Source organism: Prosopis cineraria, unplaced genomic scaffold (assembly GCF_029017545.1).
Source record: "Prosopis cineraria cultivar Desert tree isolate PC_DT_omini unplaced genomic scaffold, ASM2901754v1 PC6, whole genome shotgun sequence".
Classification (NCBI taxonomy): domain Eukaryota; kingdom Viridiplantae; phylum Streptophyta; class Magnoliopsida; order Fabales; family Fabaceae; genus Prosopis; species Prosopis cineraria.
This window is the reverse complement of record NW_026555337.1, coordinates 10,557,648-10,579,645: the sequence shown is the minus strand read 5'-3', so window position 1 is coordinate 10,579,645 and position 21,998 is coordinate 10,557,648. Positions and strand designations below refer to the sequence as shown.

The following is a 21,998-nucleotide window of genomic DNA, read 5'->3' as shown; positions in this document are numbered from 1 at the left end:
TAGCACACAAGGAGTTACACTTCCAAACAGACGTAGTTCATATCATGAGTTCAGGCATTAGAAAAGTGGGGAAATTAGGAATTTAAGGGGAAAAAAACAAGAAACAAAGGAACAAAAATCTTAATATCCACAAGTGTTATAATATTCTTTGACAACGTACGAAAGCAGCGCAATATTTATATATGAACCTAATAATCAATATGAAGATTTAAAGTTAAACTAATCTAACTAAAGAATGAATGGTGAGAGACGGAAAACTCATCAATATTAACTAGCGTCCACTTCTTTTTATGAGTGAAGGGAATAATGAGTTAAACTAGTGTTCAAACAACGACACGGGTTATAAATGCACAAACATTTGAAAAGCAAATAGTTTACCAGAACTTTATGCCAAGAGTAGCGGCAGCATTGAGTTGTATATTTACTAGAAATTGCCCATGCTCAATTAAACAAAGATTGGCATTCCAGGAAGATGAAAATCAAGGATGATTTTGATTATTAACCTGTAATGAAGTCAGAGAGACCATAATCAGTAAGCTTCATATCATCATCTTCACTTCGTGCAGTGAATAGAAAATTCCATAAAAGAAGACCAAAACAAATAACCAGCAAGGCTCCATAAATTCTTCTATGTGGGTGCACAAGTTGGATTAAGAAAATAATTAGATGTCAATATTACAAATCATTACAGGGACAAAAATTTAGAGCACAACCTCAAGTTTTAGATCAGGATGCACAATAACTTGGAGGTGACAAAAAGCGGGAACAATTAAAATCTGCAAAAACCATAACTTTTGCATCTTCCTCAGTATACTTCCCTCCCCTATAATAGAGGACAAGAGTTTTTAATCAAGAAATTAAGAGAACATATCAACTAGCAAGATCACAACAATAACAAAGGAAAAAATGACCTTGACAAAATTCTGTCAAGAAACCCCCCCCCAAAAAATAAAAAACAACACAATCTGATAAGACAATAAAGCCCGGAAAGATTACTGTATCATGAAGCTACAATTAGAAGATACATGCTCCCGACAATTCAACCATAAATAAGAAAACCCATAGTCAAAATCACCTGTTGCGAGTTTTTACTTTAAAAAAAATAGCAACCAAATAATAATAGACTAAAAACACTAAAGTGGCATTTTTTTTTCAAGAAGAAAAACGCAACTAAAGTATATTTCAATAAAATATCTTTTAAGTATTATATTTAAAATTTAACAATAATCATTATATTTTTTCATTTTATTATATTTATAATAGTAATAACGCGTAATTAAATACAATTAAATTTTTTTATTATTAATCAATAAAAATATTTATATCAATAATAAAAAGTATAATTACAAAAATAATCATTAAATTATAAATTATTTAAATAAAATTGATAACTATAATTAAAATAATTAACCTGATAATAATAAATTAAAAAATTTTAGGTGGCGTTTTCTCCTAATAGAAACACCAACTAAGATTATTTAAATAAAATACTTTGAAATATTATATTTAATGTAAAATAATTACTGAAAAAATATATAATTTTAAATAAAATAATTAAAATCAATTAATAATAAATTAAAAAATTAATAGGTGACGTTTCAATGAGGAGAAAACGTCACCTAAGATTATTTAAAAAAATATTTTCAAATATTATACTTAACATAAAATAATTACTGGAAAAGATATATAACTTTACAGGCTAAAATATACTTCTAATTCTTTTACTTTATATAAAGTTTTAATTTGATTTTTTAATTTTATAAAGTATTTTTTTTAGTCCTGTAACCTTAACATTTTAGTTTCAAATGATTATTTCTTGTATTAATTATTGCTATTTTAAAAAAATTAAACTTAATATGTTAACATTTGAAATTGTTTTATTAATATTTTAAAACTAACAGTGTTAGGGTTAAAGGACTAAAAAGATATTTTATAAAATTAAAGAATTAAAATGAAAGGTTGTGTAAAATTAAAGAACTAAATGTATAATTTAGCCTAACTTTAGATAAAACAATTAACAAAATGATGATAATAAATTAAATTCCTTAGTTGGCATTTTATGAGTAGGAAACGCCACCTAAGGCTATTTAAATAATATAAATTTTCAACAATTTTTTTTTAAAATGAGTTATCAATATCAGTTTAGAAAATTGTAGATATGATTTAATAATTGTTATTAAATCAATCCTTTGAGACTTAAATATTGTTCTCCAGCCCAAATCTTATTCTAACTCTAAACTCAATACGCAAAAGTTTCCTAAATCATGAACCCATTAATGTAGTAACTCTTTAATTTATTGCTCAAGTCACAAGACCCTCCTAAAGTTTAAACATCTCTCAAAATTTCTCCCTTTTTTCTCCCATCTATTGCAATTTACAAATACTTCACGATCAGCCATAATCTATAATTACGATCTTATCTTGGGAAGCATATCATTCATGGCTCTCGTCTGTTGGGAAGCTTTTCACCAAGCCTCCTTTTTCAAGCTCTCACTTTCAGAATCCAAGCTGCAAAATCGCCCATCTTGTAATTACTTTATCACTATTTGTTCTCTTCTACTTCATCTCTATTTTGATCCTATAGTATTAATCCCTGTTTAATATTTTCTTTTATTATTTTGATTATATATTGACATTCAGAAGTGCCCGCTCTGGATCAAGAAGACCCGATCTCAGCAATGGAAGTGGTGGATAACATAATAGTGTCGGGACAATTGAAGAATCGATGATCTTGTTAGTGTTAGACCAAGTTTTTTCTTTTGTTTCTCACTTTCTCTGGAAGGTTCTCATGGGAATTATAATTATTATAATTGGTGATGTGTTTTACCCAGCAGTCGAGCTGGATCAAGAAGATAAGGTTTGAGCAAGGGAGATGGTGGGCAAATTAATGGCAAAGGAACCAAGAGTTCAAAGGACGATAATGACCAAGTCAAAGATCAAAGCAACTCCAAGATCACTATTAGTGATTATTAATTATGTGAATAATGCTTTTAATTAATTTTCAAAGAGTATTTAATCACCTCTATATGCATATAGCTAGGCTTCTCTGTGTTTTACCGATATATTAATAATGAAGAGAATGAATAGTTTAATTTGAATGCATGTTCTGTTATGATATCTTGCTGTTTCTTAGTGTTCATAGGCTCCTAGGCTTTCACTATAATGAAATAATGTACTCGTTCCCTTTTAAATATAAGCAAAATTTTCAGGTAGTTTCTGTTTTTTTTTTAACAGGCAAAACAATTTTCAGGAAGCATTTATAATATCTTTCTTTAATTTCCCTTCATTAAATGATAATATTATTAAATTAAAAAATAAAATATTAATTACAAAGACGTTTTAATTTCAAACATAATAATTAGAATTAATCAACTTTTCTAAATTGTGAAGTTGATTAAAATTGAATGAGATAAACACAAAACTCTGATTTCGGTGGTAAAAATGAGGCATAATTAAAGCAGCTTCTTTTTTTTTTTCAGGAAGTTAAGAATGGGTAATCGGCAAATCGATGGAAAATAAATTTGAGAAACTTAATTGGGGAAAAATAAAAGATTTCGGCGAGAAAATGACAAAACAATGACTAAAGTATAAAAAGCCCAAATTGTACCTTATTGGTTGTGGGCTTCGTGCTAGAGGGCCATGATTTTTTTTCTTCGGTGAAATAGAGGGCTATCAATTGATTGTGTTTTTAATTTTTAACTTCCTAACTTGATCTCTCAAATAAGCCCAGGACAATTCGGCCTACCTCAGTTTATGGGGAAAAGTCATTTGTTATTTCTCTCATGCATTGCATAGAGAAAGGTATTTATTCAATTCATAAATTTGTACAAAAAAAATATTTTAAAATATAAATTTAAAAGAGAAGACGACAAACATTAGCTTCCATGTTCTGCTCTCTACAAATTTGAACCATATTCAAGCTCCACACTCTTTGCAGCATTAGTTGAATCTCTTCTATAATGGCAGTGTCCTCATGTAGCTCGATACAAGGACCCAAAATGGTGGATTCATTTTCCTATCATCAAAGGAAAATCAAATACAAGACTATCAAAATAAAAAGCAACAAATCTTAAAAAAAAACAAAAACAAAACTATCGTAACATATTAGCCACCAGGATCGACTTCCCTTATTAGTATTTGACACAAGGCCAACTTAGCCAAATAATCCACAACCTCAACATGCACATGGTCAATCTTCACCACCTCCACCTGCCAATCTCTCTGAAGCAAAATAGCCAAATCATCAAGTAGGTCCAAAACCCCCCGAAGAATCGACCACTATTTGGGCCGCTCTATTAAACCTCACACAGTCGATCATGCCAAAGTAATTCAACAATCCAGAAACGTCTTCAAAACCTTGCGATACATGTTCAATCTCGTGTTCAGAAACCAATCCAGTACTTCAAGCTAAAAGTCATCATCCACACAAGAAAAGAACTGAGCAAAACTTAAATTAGTCATTGTTCTTCTTTTCTAATAATCATCATCCACAAGAACGTGGGTCTGTGAGGAACTGAGCTTGAACTGGTGTGAATCTACGGCAGACTAGGGTCAAGGACTACTGGATTCGGTAATAATTCATATATTTTACATCCTTTTACTTCTTTTATCTTAGCTTTTTGGCACTTGTTTTAATATAATTTGAAATAAATAGGTAATATTTATGATTAAAGGACAAATAAATATTTTTAAAAATTTTTTGAGATTTATTGCAATTTTTCTAAATTTTATTGATTATTGTTTATTCTCTAAAATTCATTTTCTATTGATTCTATTTTTTTTTTTTGTGAAGTTGGCTACATGGAAGAGAAGAAGCAAGAGGATAAAGTAGGAAAATTCCTTTCTCTTATTCCTTTCTTTTTATTTTATTTCTTCACCATTTATTTTTAATATTTTCTTAAGCTATTATTGATTTCATTGAACTCTCATTCTATCCTCTCAAAATTGCTAACCAATTTTCTACTCAATTCCACATCATATAATTTCCCCTCTTTTATCTTTGGGAGAACTACAACTAGTCTCCTTCCAAGGGAATTAATTAGAGACAAGGATCAATTCAAAATGGATTGTTATTAAAATGCGAAACATGACTTTTTTTTTCTTGAATGAGACTTATTGTTAGTCCTTGTTTATAATTAATTCCCTTAAGAGGGGGCTGAATATAATTCTCCATTTATCTTTTCACTTGGTATTTCATTTTCGATTCCATTAGCCTTGGTATTATCATTTTGTTAATTTTCCAGATCCGTGATTAAAACATTTTCTTTAACAAAATAAATAAAAGGAGTCATGTGCTTAATTACCATTAGTCTTCCACCGCCTCTTCTTTTTCTCCTTGGAACATCACGTGCTCTCCACTTTGACACACAAAAACACAAAACACTTGAATCTCATGAACTCACTGTCACTCATTCTCGGCGTCCAGAATCGCACCCTCATCCTCAATATACATTCTCGGTCCCTCCATCTCTCAATCTGACCTTCTTCATCTCCACTTCTCTCTCGTTCTTCTCCTCCATGTAGATTCTACCGGAATTCTCTTCAATTTCAGATTCCAATCCGTGCAAACTCCTCCTTATTCTATCCGCACAAGAACCTCTATTTTTGTTCAGCCATTCTCCTCCATTATCTTTAACCGAGTTCTTCATCGTCTTCCACCAATGGCTGAATTTTTACGCACATTTGGAGCTGGATTTGAGGCTGTGATGAGGCGTGGCTAGAGGCTCACGAACTTGGGGATTGATGGATTGAAGACTAAGTTTATGGACTTCAATGGCTAAGGATTTCTAGACTCTAGTAATTCCTCCTGATTTTTCTACTTGCAATTTTTCTTTTCATAGTTGAATTAGTGAAGTTGTATTGTGGCACTCAAGGTGTTTGATTGAATGCCTTTGTCATTTTAACTGAGAATACTAGTTGTTGAGTGGATTGGTTGCTAGAATTTTTGCTTAATTTTTGAATTCAATGGTTTAATGCATAGTTGTGTTAAATTATTGAGTATTTTTTGCATTAGTAATTGTATGGTTACATTGTGAGGCCTTCACAAGTTCTAATTGAGATTAATTTGGAATTAATTCTTGGTTAGACATTGTTTTTAGATACTGTTCTAAGCCAATCAATCAATCAACAGTACATTGGGAGCTTAATAATGCTAATTTAGTTCACTGCATGAGTACTAACGGCTAGGCTTGTGTGTGTGGCTTTATTAGCTATGTTTGGGATAGTCTTGAACTATATTTGGCCAATGAGAGCATTTCTTTAGCAATTTAATTGTTGAATGAGGATTTCTTTACCATCATTCTCCTAGTGATCACTTGCATTCATTTTTGCAAACATTTGTTTACTCATTTTCTCTTAAAGCCAAAATTGCATGAACATTAGGTAGAGTTTTAATTGCATTTTCAGACAATAAATCAAACCAATTTCTCTTCTTTGTTTGTAGCATATTTGATAATTATTCTTGCTCAATTTTAAATCTAACTCGCTAGGGTATTTGACCTAAGTTGCTCCTTATACACATTAGGGTGTTCACTTAGTTTAATTTTAGTATACATTAATGCATTTCATTTGGTGATTCAGATTTGAATTGCATTCCTTCGACGACTCAAGAATGGATGATGCAGGGGGAGAGCTTAGAGAGAAAGAGACCCCTCAACTCCCAATCTTCTTTAAACCCTTTTGATTCCTCTTGAGTTTTGGGTCAGATTGTCTAAATCTGGGTTTTTTTAGGGATGAATTTCATTTCAAAAAAGACTAAAGAGCATTGGAGAACTGATAGGGGAAGAAGGCCTGATGTGGCAACGATAAAAAAAAATTATGGTAGATGGAAAATGGAAATGCCATGTCAGCACAATAAAGCAATCAAAAAGCTAGGGTTAACAATAAACATAATGGTCCTATTATGACAGGGAAAATTTGCATCATTTTGAAAAATGTCAAGGCAAAAGTGTGCTTTTAAATATTTTAGAATACTAATTGCGCCTTTGGAAAAACTTCAAGGGCAAATTTATACTTTAACCTTTTTAAAAACTTGCATGTGCATGTTTATCACTCTCTACTTCTAATAATATATGCTCATTTATGAAAGATTATTGTAAGTTCATACAAATTAATTTTCCTACCTGCAATCTGATCAAAACCATACACGGAATCTCATATCGAAACCTATGAAGAGAAAACTTTATTACATAGAAAAGAAACAGAGGAATCAATCCATTCAACCATTCATTGCTTCAATTCTTTGCTCCAAACTTTCATGTCAGATTGTGGAAGAAACAAAGGTTTGGCTATTGCTGTCTTGTGATAGTATTTCAAAGGTTTTGAAGCTTGCACTTGCATCATGATCACCCTCCCGATGTGTGATTATCAGTGCTTCAATTGGCGATTTTCCTTCAAGCATGCTAACCACAGAGGACATAGGTGGTCTAAGAGATGGAGATAGGTTGGTGCATAGAAGTGCCACCTCTAACATTCTCATGGCTTCTAGTGAGGAGTAGTTTGAACCAAGACTTGGATCCACTAGCTCAAGAAGGTTTCCTTGCTCTTGAAGAACATAGGCCTTCAATTACATGAAAGTATGCAGTTATTAGAAATTGAATCAAACCATCAATCAAATCAAATCATTGTTTTTTCTTTGCTAGGAAAAGAGATAATGATGTCAGTAAATTGACTTGAAAAATAATGATTTGTCCTGAAAAAATTTAGCTAAGCATTTAAAATGAGGGACTATATTTAGAAAGTGTTTGTATATTTAAAGGACTAACAATATTATAAAACAATTAAAAATCACTCAAAAAATATAAATTTATCTTAGTTCAAAAGTGCTTTTTTATTGCCAAGTGCGTGCGTGTATTAATTTGATTTTGATCTTCCGTGTAGAAATATTGGGTGAACACTTTGATAGAAAATTGAAATTAAGGACACAAGTCTCTTGTATATATTGAACATCACTTATGCCAAGTCTAAGTGCTGTAACAAACCCAGTCAAGAAGATAAACAAACTCCTCTTTTGGTCTGTAACTCGTATTGTTTTTTCCGCTAGCAATCTCTAAAGCAACAACTCCAAAGCTATAAACATCTGCTTTTTCAGTCAAATATCCTCGTAATGCATATTCAGGAGCTATATAACTACTGAGAAGAGAACATGTAATGTTAATATATAGTCATATCATGTCATAAAACAAGTTATAATTAATATGTAAGAAAAATGTAAGACGGAAAAACCTATAAATATTAATACTATATATACCAACATGGAGAATTGATATATATAGTGAAAAGATGCAATAGAATACTAACATCGTTCCTGCTACTCTTGTGCTAATATGAGTGTTCTCTTCTTCATCAAGCTTGGCTAAGCCAAAGTCCGAGATCTTGGCATTCAAATCCTTATCAAGTAAGATATTTGCTGCCTTAATATCCCTATGCACAATTTTTAACCTTCATTCCTCATGAAGATAAGCTAATCCTCTTGCTATCCCCACACATATTTTCATTCTTGTAACCCAATCCAAGTGTAGCTTCCTCCCTTGATCACCTAACATTAGTGTCATTTACATTTTAGTTTGAAAAGAACCAAATTGAAGAAAACTTCTAAAATCTATTCCATTTGTTATCTTCTTCTTATAATATACATACTATATATGGTAATTTTTTATTGTAGAGAATTTGAATTCTTACCAAAAAGAGCACTAGCAAGACAATTGTTCTCCATGTACTCATATATCAGCAACAACTGGTTTCCTTCAACACAGCAACCATAAAGCTTGACAAGGTTTGGATGTTGCAAAGCAGTTATTGTCCCAATTTCATTAATAAATTCACGATTCCCTTGCTTTGATTTGGAGGAAAGTTGCTTCACAGCTATCATAAACACCATCTGATAGTACACCCTACAATTCAATCAACCGTTTAGTGCGCGTTTGGTTTTCAGTTAGCCAAAAGTTAATTTATTAAAAGTTCATTTAAAAAGTTAGTTTAACGTAAGTTAGTTGTTGTGACAAAATTTATGTTTAGTTACGTTCTTTCAAAGTCATTTTAATAAACTGAAAGTTCTTTAGATTATATATAATGAAAAGTGCTTTTAAATATACCATTACAAAAAAGGACATTAATTTATAATGACATGTAATTTTTGTTATATAAATGTAATATATTAGAGATGTTTAAAAATGTGATAAAAAAATTAAATAACATAAAATTTGATATGTTAAATAATAAGAATAAAACATATAAAGTTATATATATTCAATATTCATCACAAAAACTTCGCCAATTAATTTTCGCATGCAAAAGTAATTTTTATAAACATTTCTTAGACAAATTATTTTAAAAAATTGGTAATTTAGAGCGGCTCCTCATCATCTAGAATTATTCTTCTTTCAGAAAAATAATAATTCTCTATGACATAATATTTTTTTTTTGAGAACACATAATATTTTCAAATGTAATTTTTATTTAAAAAATTAAGATTATAAAATAAAGTTGATGGGGGATTCACATGGAATTGACTAATGCAATGTGAAATTGTTATCCACCCATCATATGCCACATGTATTATCCCATTAACATTTCAAAAGCTTCTCGATGACAAGTTCCCAAATCCACTTTTAATGGTTCTCAAGTGTGCATTCAAAAAGTTAGTTTGATCCACCCTTCAAACAATATTCTACATTTTGAATGTGGAAATGTACTTTTCAAAAGCCAAAAGTAATGTATCCAACAGGCATACTAGTAGTAGTCTCAATTTTCATCATTTATCTTTCTTAAGCATAAAATCAATACATCCTAAAGATGAGTTCATAATCATAGTTAAATATAAAATGATAGGTTAGATATTACCTTGTACACTGGTCCAAAACCTCCTTCACCAATCTTGTTTTCTAGGGCAAATTTATTGGTGGCATGTTTGATTTGTTTTAAAGAGAAATAACCCGTTTTAAGATCTAGGAATTCTGCGTCAAGAAGTAATCCCATTAATGTACAAAAATCAAGGTTTATCCACTTGACTTGCATGTCATAAGCAATGTGTATTATTTCAAATTTTGGTCTTACGTTTGTCTTGGAATCTTTGCCACCTAGGAAACCCATCCTTCGAAGGATGAATAGCATTAGCATGGGGAACACACATGATCCAGCAACAATTCCTGCAATAGCTCCAGGAGAAAGCCTTTCTGAAGGAATTTTAAAGTCTACAACAAAAATTGTAGAAATGCTTATGATTCATATTAAAATCAAAAGAGTCATCACTTAGCTTAAGCTAGGAAGAGTGAAAACCAATAAATATGAGATTTGACTTACTTGGGGTGACTGAAATTGCAGATATGAGAGGTCCATATACACCATGATTCGGAATAGTTGTAGTTCCTTTCCCAGCCCAATATAAATGGATCTCCAAGGTGTTATCATCCACATCAACACCAAACTCCTTGAAAATTCTCTTACCAACACCGCCAGCTTGCTCCACAATATTGAAATCACTCAAACGTTTCTTACCCTATCAAGATGCACACACAAAAGTTTCAACCTCTCATAAGTTTTGTTAAACTAGAAAAATAGTTGAAAAGCGTGATGAAGCGTTATATAATCATTTAAGAGTTCAATTCCTTTATGAGAGAGAAAGAGAGATTGATAAGATTCACTTGACATTTTAGGACCTCGGATATGGATTGTGTTTAGTCACAGGGTGAGCTTACTTCACAAATGATATATCCCGCAATATTTTTTTATTTAATTGGATTATCTAATAAAATAGAAATTAAAAGAAATTAGATGCAACATAGTGAGACTTACTTGAATTGAAACATCAAATATGCGCCTTCCAAGCCTACTGAAATTGTGATCTTGAGAAAACATAATCTCAGCAAAATGAAGTTTGACAGTGTATTTTCCATTAAGCATACAAAGGCCATGGTACTTGAGAGATAAAGGTGAAAGGCGAGCTGTCTGGTAGATTGGACCAGTAATGTTGAGAGAAGATGTGTTTGTAGCTATGTGATCATCATCATCATTAGAACTTTGGGAGAACACTCCTGTACTACTATAAGCCCAGTTACCACGAGAATAAAAGCACGAGATAGCATGATCTGGATTGGTGTCATCCTCGTAGGTATTCTCCTCATATTTTGTTTCTGGTCCTCCACAATTTATGAACAATGAATAATCTGTATATTTAGTCAAGAAACTTTCACGATGAGTTTGTTTCTGTAGCTGATTTAGTTTTTGGTTGAAATTCTAAAACATGCATGAAAACAATGATGTACATTGTTTATTTAAACACTTACACTTGGGTTTTCCTCCGCAAGGAATGCCCCTTTTTAGGCAAGTTTGTCTGCAACATGAATAGAAGTTTCAATATATAGATTATTTTAAAGTGGTGTGGAATAATTAAAACAGGATGGTCATAAGCATAATCATACGAGGTACTTGCTGAAGGTGACATGCTTGAACCCAAGTTTCTGTGTAACACAAATAATGGCTTAGCTTTCAGAATAAAAAAACTGAGGCGGGAAGTGAAGAGAGAGAGAGAGAGGAGCTTACATGGTACCATGCTGACAATTGGAATACTAACAGAAGACTTTGAAAAGTTGTTGTAGGATAAATCCCTGGAAGAGAAAGTAGAGCAAAATCATCACACAAAATTATGAGAGGTTGCTAAAGAAGTTTTTGTTAATAGGGTTTACAGTAATTAATTAATTTCAAATAATGGCATTGAACTATATTGTAATGAGAAAGAGATTAAAATAAAAAAATGTTGTACTAACAAGTTGTACTTCTTTTGCAGTATCCATTCAGGAATTTCTCCACCTAGAGAATTTTCAGTCAGAAACCTGCGTACAGGATTAATAAAAAAATTCAATTAAAAAAAGAATAATTAAGTTCCGAGAAATTAAATTATAGATATTTGTATAGCTAGTGAATGCCCCATTACATGTAAGATAGGTCCAAGTCATCAATGTTGTTTGGGATTTGACCAATCAACTTATTAAAGCTCAAGTCTCTGTAATCCATAGGTAACACATTAAATATCGCCTCGTGACCATAACAGAAGAATAAAGAGAAAATAATAGTCCCAATGAATAATTAATAAATAATTATGTCTAAATTAGGAATTAATTAAGTTGTCAATTGAAGTTAAATTGAAGATGCTCTTTATAGGATTCTAGATTGGCAATATAAGAGGATGAAGCAACTTACAGGGCTTGTAAGCTTTCAAATTTACCAATGTAATTTGGAATGGAGTCATTGATGGAGCAGTTCCTCAACACCCTGAGAGTAAAACAAAGTATGAAACAATAAACTTTATTAAAAATTGCTCATTTCCAATATACAGAAGATTTGCATATAGCAGAAAATGTTTATCAACTTACAAATATTGCAAGGATGTCAACGTCTCCAGATTAGGAAATCTCATTGTTGTTACTCCTTGCAAATCAGATATTCTCCTGAATTAGAAATTCAAAACAACAAGAACAAAAACAACAACGATAAAGCATCTTCAATAACAGGAAAAATATTTTTGTTTGAAGATCTTAAATTAATTTTACAGCCATTATTGAATAGTGTGCAAACGGTTTACAAAGGAATAAGTATACTCACAAATCAGTCAAATTTATTAGCTTAGAAATAGTCAGAGGAATTGGACCTTCCATGGACGTTCCTTGCAAATACCTTTAAAAAAAAAAAGTTGTCAGAAAATGAATGTAGAAAAAAAAATGGCAAGCAAAACAAATAAAATATTTCAAAAAGCCTAGCCCATTTAGCCTTTTTATTTGTTTGGGTTAATCTAACACACAAACAGGGGCAGAACCAGCCTTAAAACTGTGGGGGGCCAATTTTTAAAAGATAAATGTATATTTAATTTTTTAAAAATAATTTTATTAGTTAAAATAATAATTATTAGCAGTATAATTACATAAGTATTTCAATGAAATTGAAAAAAAAATACAAGATACCATATATCTAAATAACTAAATATACTATATATTGTTTTTATTAAAATCTATTTCTTCCAGCTTTATTTATAAGTCACTCCTAGCATTTTGATTGAAATAAAAAAAATTTTAAATCTCACTAATTTTGTCTAAAAATTCAATAAGTTTATTATTTTTATTATAAAATACTCTAGCTTTTAATAACCTTCCCAGCATTTATTATAAGCAAAGGGTCAAAATATATACAATGATTATTGAGGTGTATTGTAAATAAGACCAGAACAAATATTTTCTTTCTACCTTATAAATAAAATTAAAGAAGTACAAATAAAAAGAGTTGTAGGCATATTTTATTACATACATATAATACTTATAAGTATATTTGTATAAATAATAGGATGTAGTGTGACTTTGTTTTAACCAAAAAATAATAGGATATAGTGTGACTTTTGTTTTGGGGGGGGGGGGAATTGTATCACACTTCCATATACTTAGTATTTGAGGGGCTAGGGTGAGGAGGGACCACGACCCCCCCCCCCAAGGACCAACGTAGGTCCGCCCCCGCATGCAAGTATTTTAGATAATTCAAATTGGTTATTATTATGTGTGCGGTCTCATGAAACGATAAAAATCCACTTAGCTAGTTTATTTTTCAACAAATATATTGATGAGTTAGAGTAAAATACACTCACAATGTTTCAAGTGCTGTCCAATTCCCAATAAAATCGGGTAATTTACCTAACATATTGTTCCCATCTAAAGAACTGCAGACAATATTAGGAGATATATTAGAACTCATAAAAATTAAGGGTTTAGCACAATAGATAGAGAATGGCTGAATCATATTATATCACTCACAAATATTTCAATTTCTTTAGATTGCCAAAACTTTCAGGTATTGTCCCTGACAAACTATTCCCAGAAAGATCCCTGCAAATTTATAAACAGAAAGCACATCTAAAAGCAATATGAAAACCTATCTATAACATGACTTGTGTTAGTTTCAATCCAACTATAAGATAAAAGAAAATCATTAAGTTGTGCATAAAATATTCTTACAATGTGCTCAACTGCTTCAAGTTTCCAAGACTAGAAGGAAGAGGTCCTTCTAACAGATTATCTTCCAAATTTCTGCAAAAAGAAGCAAAACCATATATAAAGCCATTTCTCAAAAGAGCACCAAATTTCAAAAACTAAAAGCCAACTGATTTGCACTTACAGATACTCCAAAGTTGTAATATTACCAATTTCTTTTGGAATTGGACCACTGATTCGATTACCTGAAAGGGATCTGAAGCATAATTTATGAGATGAATAGTGCATTCATCGAAAGTTCAAGCTTGTGTAGATGCATGCATGAAAAACATATGGATATTCACAAGTTTCAATTAGGATATTGACAATTAGGTTTTTGATAAAATTTTATAAAAAATATCGATTCAAATAGTTATAATTTCAAGAATTTTAATTGCAAATAAGAAATTTAAATTATAAACATAACTCTTAGTTTGAAATTGAAATTCCTGTGTGTAATTGTTTGAATCAATATTTGTAAATTATTTTTTTAAAAATTATTTTCAATAATTAACCTAACTATCATAAATCTCTTTTTTTTAAAGACTTTATTGTTATCCTCCCGAATGTTTACTTGCAATGTAACAAGATGAAGTCTAGCAATGCTCCTTGGGATTGATCCATTTGGATAGTTGTTGTATAAAAAACTGCAACATGTCCAAGTTACGTTTCATATATCAAATTCCCACATTTCAAACATCAACTTCTCATTCATTTACACATCTCTTGTACTGAAAGGATTGAGTAAATTATTCATATTATATCACTCACGTATCATTTAGACTCTTCAAATTGCCAAAACTTTCAGGTATTATCCCTGATATATTATTTCCAGAAAGATTCCTGTAAATTTGTGGATATAAAACACATCCAAAAACAATATGAAAACCTATCTTTAACAAGACTTGTGTTAGTTACAATTTATTCATATTATATCACTCACAGGGATTCTAGTTTCTTCAAATTGCCAAAACTTTCAGGTATTGTCCCTGAGATATTATTTCCAGAAAGATTCCTGCAAATTTGTAGGTAGAAAACACATCCAAAAACAATATGAAAACCTATCTTTAACAAGACTTGTGTTAGTTACAATTTATTCATATTATATCACTCACAGGGATTCTAGTTTCTTCAAATTGCCAAAACTTTCAGGTATTGTCCCTAAGATATTATTTTCAGAAAGATCCCTGCAAATTTGTAGGTAGAAAACACATCCAAAAACAATATGAAAACCGATCTTTAACAAGACTTGTGTTAGCAACAATTTAATTAATAACTACGATAAAAAGAAAATCATCTGCACATAAAATATTCTTACAATTTGTGTAACTGCTTCAAATTTCCGAGACTTGAAGGAAGAGTTCCTTCTAATTGATTATAGTACAATACTCTGCACAAAGCGGCAACACCATAAAACCTTTTGTCAATACAAAAACAAGTTTCAGGAACTCAAAGCGCATTGAATTACACTCACAACTCCTCCAAAGTTGTAATATTGCCAATTTCTTCCGGAATTGGACCATTGATTAGATTTCCTTGAAGTTGTCTGAAGCATAAGTTTAAGGGATGGATAATGAATTTAGTGAAATAGTTCAAGATTGTATATATTCATTGACGCAAAACAATAACACATATAGATATGATGAAAATATCAAATATGCATGGATTGTATAGATGCATTTAGTCAAGTAGTTAAAGATTATATAGAAGAATTATTCCGAGAGAATGTGATGTTTTGTTGAAGTGTTTGTATATTGACACATTGATCATTTACAATGTAACAAGTGGAAGTCTAGCAAAGCTCCCTGGGATTGATCCATACAAATCAGTGCTTGACAAATCACTGCGACGTATTGAAGTTACATTTCAAACATCAAATTGTCAAGCATACCAATCACAAAAACGGAAAAATAAATTAGTGGGGGCAAAACTATACTTACTATTATTTTTTAAAAAATAAAAATATTTATAATTTAAAAATATTAAAACTAACAAACTTTATGATATTACAAAATTAAAGAACATATCATTATTGTTTCTTAGAGACCATGATTGAAATTTTATTTTATTATATAAGTTTTACCAAATTTATTTTCATAATTGATGTTAAATAATTGTAGACTTATGTATATATATATATATATATATAATTGAATCAACCAAAATTAAAATATATATGTTCCAGATTTTGAATAAGAGCAAATGGAATTTTATATGGGGATGCATGTGAAATTTTTGTGAGAAGAGAGGTAGGAGGGGTGCGATTTGCAAGGAAAATTATGTGAAATTTTCTCTTTTTAGTGGGGCACACTAGCAGAGCATTCAATGTAGGTCATGTGTACATGCATACACCTTTTGTTAATATCTACCTTCTAATGAGTTAACTAATTTTTTAAACTAACATAATCTTCTTGTATTTATCTTATCTGATAAAGTATCTCATTTAAAAGTAAATATAAAATAATTTATTTATTAAATATATTTTTTAAAAAAATAAATTAATATTGCTTTAAAATATTAAAATTATTTTATATTTTTTAACATCTAACCTTTCAAAAAAATACCTTATATTTTTTAATAGAAGAAGTATATATTATGCACATATAAACCAAAAATAGAAGTACAAAAATTAATCACTTACAGATATTGCAGATGGGTAAAGTTCCCAAATTCACTTAGTAAAACTCTAGATAGATTGGCCCACAGCTGGCTGTCGTTAAAAAAAAAAAAAAAAGCATATCACTAAAATGTTTACATTGAGCTAAATTAAAAAAAAAAAAACTGTTATAATTAGCACCAATATGTGTTTGAATACTAAAGAAGGGGCATGCATGGTTCATGCACATGATGAACACTGCCCCAGGTACAAATGACATGATCATGAAGCCTAACATGTATATAGCTTTAAGTGCCGGTCGGGTCTATAAAACTACTCTTTAAACCCATTTTTTGGACCTAAATTTTGAAATTGAGATATTTTTATATAAAAATTCTTTTAAACATTAAATAAACAGGATTAGGCTTGGCTACCCGCTTAATCTCATAATTATTTTTTAAATATTAAAAATATATTTTTATACTTTGAACTTAAGATTTGTAGTACTTATTTTAAATTTTAGAATATTTTAATGTGTACTTTAATATTAGAGCATAAATGTGTAATATTATGCTAACAAGTTTAATTTTTAAAAAATAATGACAAGCTTTCGGGTTTAGGCCCCAGTCTGATCAATAAAGATTCGAGTATGAAGAAATAATCGGGTTTGGATTTTGGAATGAAAAGGCTCATGTGCTCGAGCTGGAGCTAACATGCATGCTTTCCCCACTGATTTATGCCAAATCAAAATGGACAATACGAAATCTTGCTAAACATGATTAAATTATTAAAAACATATAGACTACACTGAATCAAAGTTTCCTAATTAATCCAGATTATTAGAAATGTATACCCCCCCCCAACACACACACACACACACACACACTTACATGCTCGTAACATGGCAAATGGTTCCACTTTGACTTTGGAAAGTGCAATTGCAGGTAAAACTCTGATTGAAGTTTGCATCCATACAAGAACTTGGGGTCACGTTCCAATTCGAGTTCTCTATCTTAGATGTTATTGCTTCTATAACTTTCACTGCATCCAACAAACTTCAGTTTTTTTTTTTTTTCAATCATTCACCATCAAGTAAGAATCTCGATAACTGTATTTTATGTCGGTTCATAAGCATATGTAAACCTTATTCAAAAAGCAATGTCAAGTACTTCACGTGGCCCATGTGTTTGACTTTCAACATAAGTACTGATACTCAGTTTTATATTGATGACTTCCTCCATATCCTCCCACGCGGTGAGGAAAAAAATCGAAGAAAAGGGTACGTACATAAAGGCTGGTTTTTTTTTTTAAGTAAAATATTCTGTTCCCTTTATTTTATCTTAATTACATATATCTATTTTTATTTTTGAAACCTATATGAATCTCCCTTATTATAAATAATTACAAAACACAAATATCCCTATAATTTTAAGATTTTATTTTCATTTATTCAACTGTTAGTTGATTGTTAAGTCACATATATTAGACCAAAATACCCTTTTTTAAATATAAATTCTATTTAAAAATCAATCATACTATTCAAAAAAATTATTGCATATTTTTTGCTTTTTAATTTATATTTTAATTTTTTTGTTTTATAAACATATTTATTAAAAAAGAAATCAAATAAACCAAATGGAATAAGTATTTTTTCCATAAATAAAATAAGGATTTATTATAGTAAATTACTTAATATAATTTATGTTTATTTTTTGAAATTTCATTAATTTCAACACAAAGTTTTTAAATTATTTAGTCAAATATTGACATACTCAATTATTTAAAGTTTTTAAAATTTAGAAGCGAGGGCAGACAATTAGATCATAAGGCCAGATTAAATATTTTAAAAAATTTAGCATAATTTCCAATTAAAAAAATTAAGTATTTTAGAATATTTAACAAACTATTCCTAAGACTAAGATGTAGGTTTTGAAAACAAAAGAAAGTGTCTATGTAATTTTTCCTGTATTTTACTATTTTTAATGAAGACTTCGCAGGCTGTCAAAAATCTACAATTAGTCTTGTATGCTTCGAATTTTGTTCTTTGTTTTTTTGTTGGCGTTTAAGAAATAATTCTTTAGTTCTTTTTATTTAATATCTTTGGGATTCTCATCTTAATTAATCAATAAATGTCTTCTTATCCAGAAGAGCCTCACTAATGCCCAAATATGAGTGCATAAATCATGTTTCCCCTAAAAAGCATTAGAAATTAGACTATATACATACTCTATGTACTGTTAGGTGATATATAAATATATAAATTATACATAAATAAAAATATAATTTTATTAGTTTGTTTTCAAACTTCTCTTTTCCTAGTCAGAAACTATAATAACAAAGAAATCAAAACTTATCAACTAATATCATCGCTCCATTCCTTATATAAATATAAATAAATCTATATATTAAAATTTACAGCAATTATTTTTTTCCAATGTTTATTCATTAGAGCAATGAATAAGAGAAAAAGGGAAAACAAAAGGGTAGAAATCTTTTGAATTTGGCTGTATAAAATTAAATTTTATGAATTTGAAATAATATTAGCTGTTGATTAAACAATTGATTATTGATCACCTAATAAAAATAGTACTTTACTTGAGTTATTGAGTAGTTTCAATGTAATATTAGTTGAGCTTTTTTTTTTCCAGATTGTAATATTAATTGATGATAACCCATAAAAGAAAGATGCTTTCCAATTGTTTATCTCTTAAACTATGGGTTGGGGACATTGCTTTTGAAAAGAAACATTACACTAAAAATAAATTTAAGATTTCAAACACTTATATATAAATTTATAATTTAGGAGTAAAATTTCCCTTTAACCCATTTTTTTATCGATGACAATTTTTTGCCACTTGATGTAATGAACGATTAATTTTACTCAAATTCACGAAAGTTTGAACAGAAAACTTTAAAATATTTTATAAACCTTGAACCTCCATCGAACAATGAAGGAGATGGAACAATACAATAAATAAAATAATACACGCACTAGGTTTTTCTCTTTTTTGTTTCCGCCACAATACATACACTAGGCTAAGAAACTAAAAGCTTCTATTTTTAAATTTTTTTAAAACAAAACATTTAAAAAACTTATATGGGTAAGTGTTTTAGATTTAATTGTGTTCAAAACTATTCTCATATTTTATTTTTTAAAAATAAAACTATCTTAAAGTTGTTTTCATTTTATTTTTTATTTTTAAAATACATTACATTTGATTATTGAAAAATATAGTTAGCTTCTCCCATTTCTATTATAAACCACAATCATTAATTACATGAAACCATCACTAGCAGCCTATTTTTTATTCTAAAATTATTTTTAAATTGACATAACAAAATAGATTTTCATTTATCTTGAAAAAATTTTAAAAACTGTATTACAAAATAATTTTAAAAATGAAAATGAAAATAAGAACCAAACTTGCCCTAATACTCCATCGCCCTTTATAATTCACCTTCTGAACGAAAAAATCGAAAATGTACAATTCCATAATATTTTTCTTGGAGAAATTAAATTGTAAAAGAATATAAAATAGCATTGTTTCATGAGTACAAATACCAAAATATCTTTCATTTTATATGGAAGACAAGCTAATTATCAAAAGAAGAATGAAAATGATATTGGAAGGACGAGGTATTAGTAACCCCAAACCTGAAATTAAGTTATTACCTTCATCTTCAGGTAAGAGCTGAGCATTGGATCCATAGCACGTGAAAGCTTTCAAAGTGAAGCATCCAAATATGAAGAGAGAGAAAAGCAAAGAGCTTGAAATCCTACGCTCCATTTATGTTGTTGCAGTCTGGTTTGATTCTCCCGAGAGATTTTGAATGAAGAGGAAGGAGAAGCAAAGGCGATGACAAGATGCAAACAATGGAGGAAGAAGATGAATGTTGCAACTAATTAATATAATAATGGAAAGTGGGGGTGGGGGAAGAAAAGAAAAGTAAGTCAAAAGATTTTTACAAGTCTTCCACTTTGGAATTAAAAAAACTTTTTGACCTAAAAAGAATTAAAGAATTATAATAAGCAGAATAATCACATGTTTAAATTGTGAATATATGTATATAGTATAACTTATATCGTTGAAACTCCGAGCAATTAAAAAAATGCGTCTAGCTTACTAAAAATGACAACAAGGCATAATTTAAGTGACAGTTGAAAGAAAATAAGATAAAATAAAATATATGTTTACATTTAAATAAAAATAATGAAATAATCATAGGGAATAATGACATTTGAGGATCAAACGATTTAAAAATATCGAAATAAAGACCAAATGTATTTGCAATGTTATCTGGCCGTTTTCATGGTTTCTAATAGTTTGATACTCATGTTTCTAATTTTATATTCTTATTCTAATTATTTGTAACTTCTTAAATATTAATTTACACGTGAGATTCATTATTTTATTTTACTAGAAAATCATACTAGTGAATTCACTATTTGGATTAGATTACTAAACAACATTTTTATTCTTATTTTAAATTTTCAAATTTATTGATTCTAAATATGATTAATTCACTAACTTTAGTTTATGTGGGTGACAAAAGTTCTGGTCACTTAAGTACCTTGATATTTGGAGAGAGATATTATACATTATTGGCGAGCCTACTCCCTATATTTATATTTAAAAAATATGGTAATTCCATATTTTGATCCTTACATATCATTTAATTTCCTTTTTGTTATTTTTCTAACAATGATAACAGAAATACGATGTAAATAAGTTGTCCCCCTTGAATATAAAAATAATGTTTTTCCTTACTCTTTGAAGTTCGGAAGATTCTGTCTTTCGTCAGACAAATTTGCCAATCCACTGCTTTAAGTTTCTCCTTTTTCGTTGGATATATAATTGTTCTTTAAAAAAAAATTACCTCTAACATATTCCTTCCGTATAAAAAAAAAAAGGAGACACTCGCACATAATCATGTTAACGTTAGATTTAAATCCAGAATTTGTTTTAGACAAGGAAGGTGACAACTAACGGTTCATTGGATATATAGTTGTTCGAGCCCTTGTTCTTCTTGTTTTTTTTTTTTTTTGGGCTCAGTTCGAGACCTTGTTTTCATGTCTGTCATATTTCTCCCTCGCTGTCTCTCCCTCCATTTAAAATTATTTTAAAATACAAGAGAATTTTGAGTCATTACCAATTTTTCATATTAGTTGCTATTTTAATATTGTTGTTGTTTAAAAATAATATCTATAATCAATGTTCATATTTAATTTAAATATTTGAAATACTAGTTTTTTTAAAAAATAATGTATGATATTAGATAATAAAAATTCTCTGCCAATAATAATAATAATAATAATAATAATTTGAGTTTTTCAAAGTATAATATAAAAATTGATAAAAAAAGATTAAAATTTTCCCATTACATATGCTTCTCTG

At 29.5% G+C, this 21,998-nt stretch overlaps 1 pseudogene; it reads right to left on the bottom strand.

The window, feature by feature from the left end:
• Positions 1 to 7,164: 7,164 nt before the first annotated feature.
• Positions 7,165 to 20,453, bottom strand: LOC129313849 (probable LRR receptor-like serine/threonine-protein kinase At1g53430; annotated as a pseudogene).
• Positions 20,454 to 21,998: the final 1,545 nt, after the last annotated feature.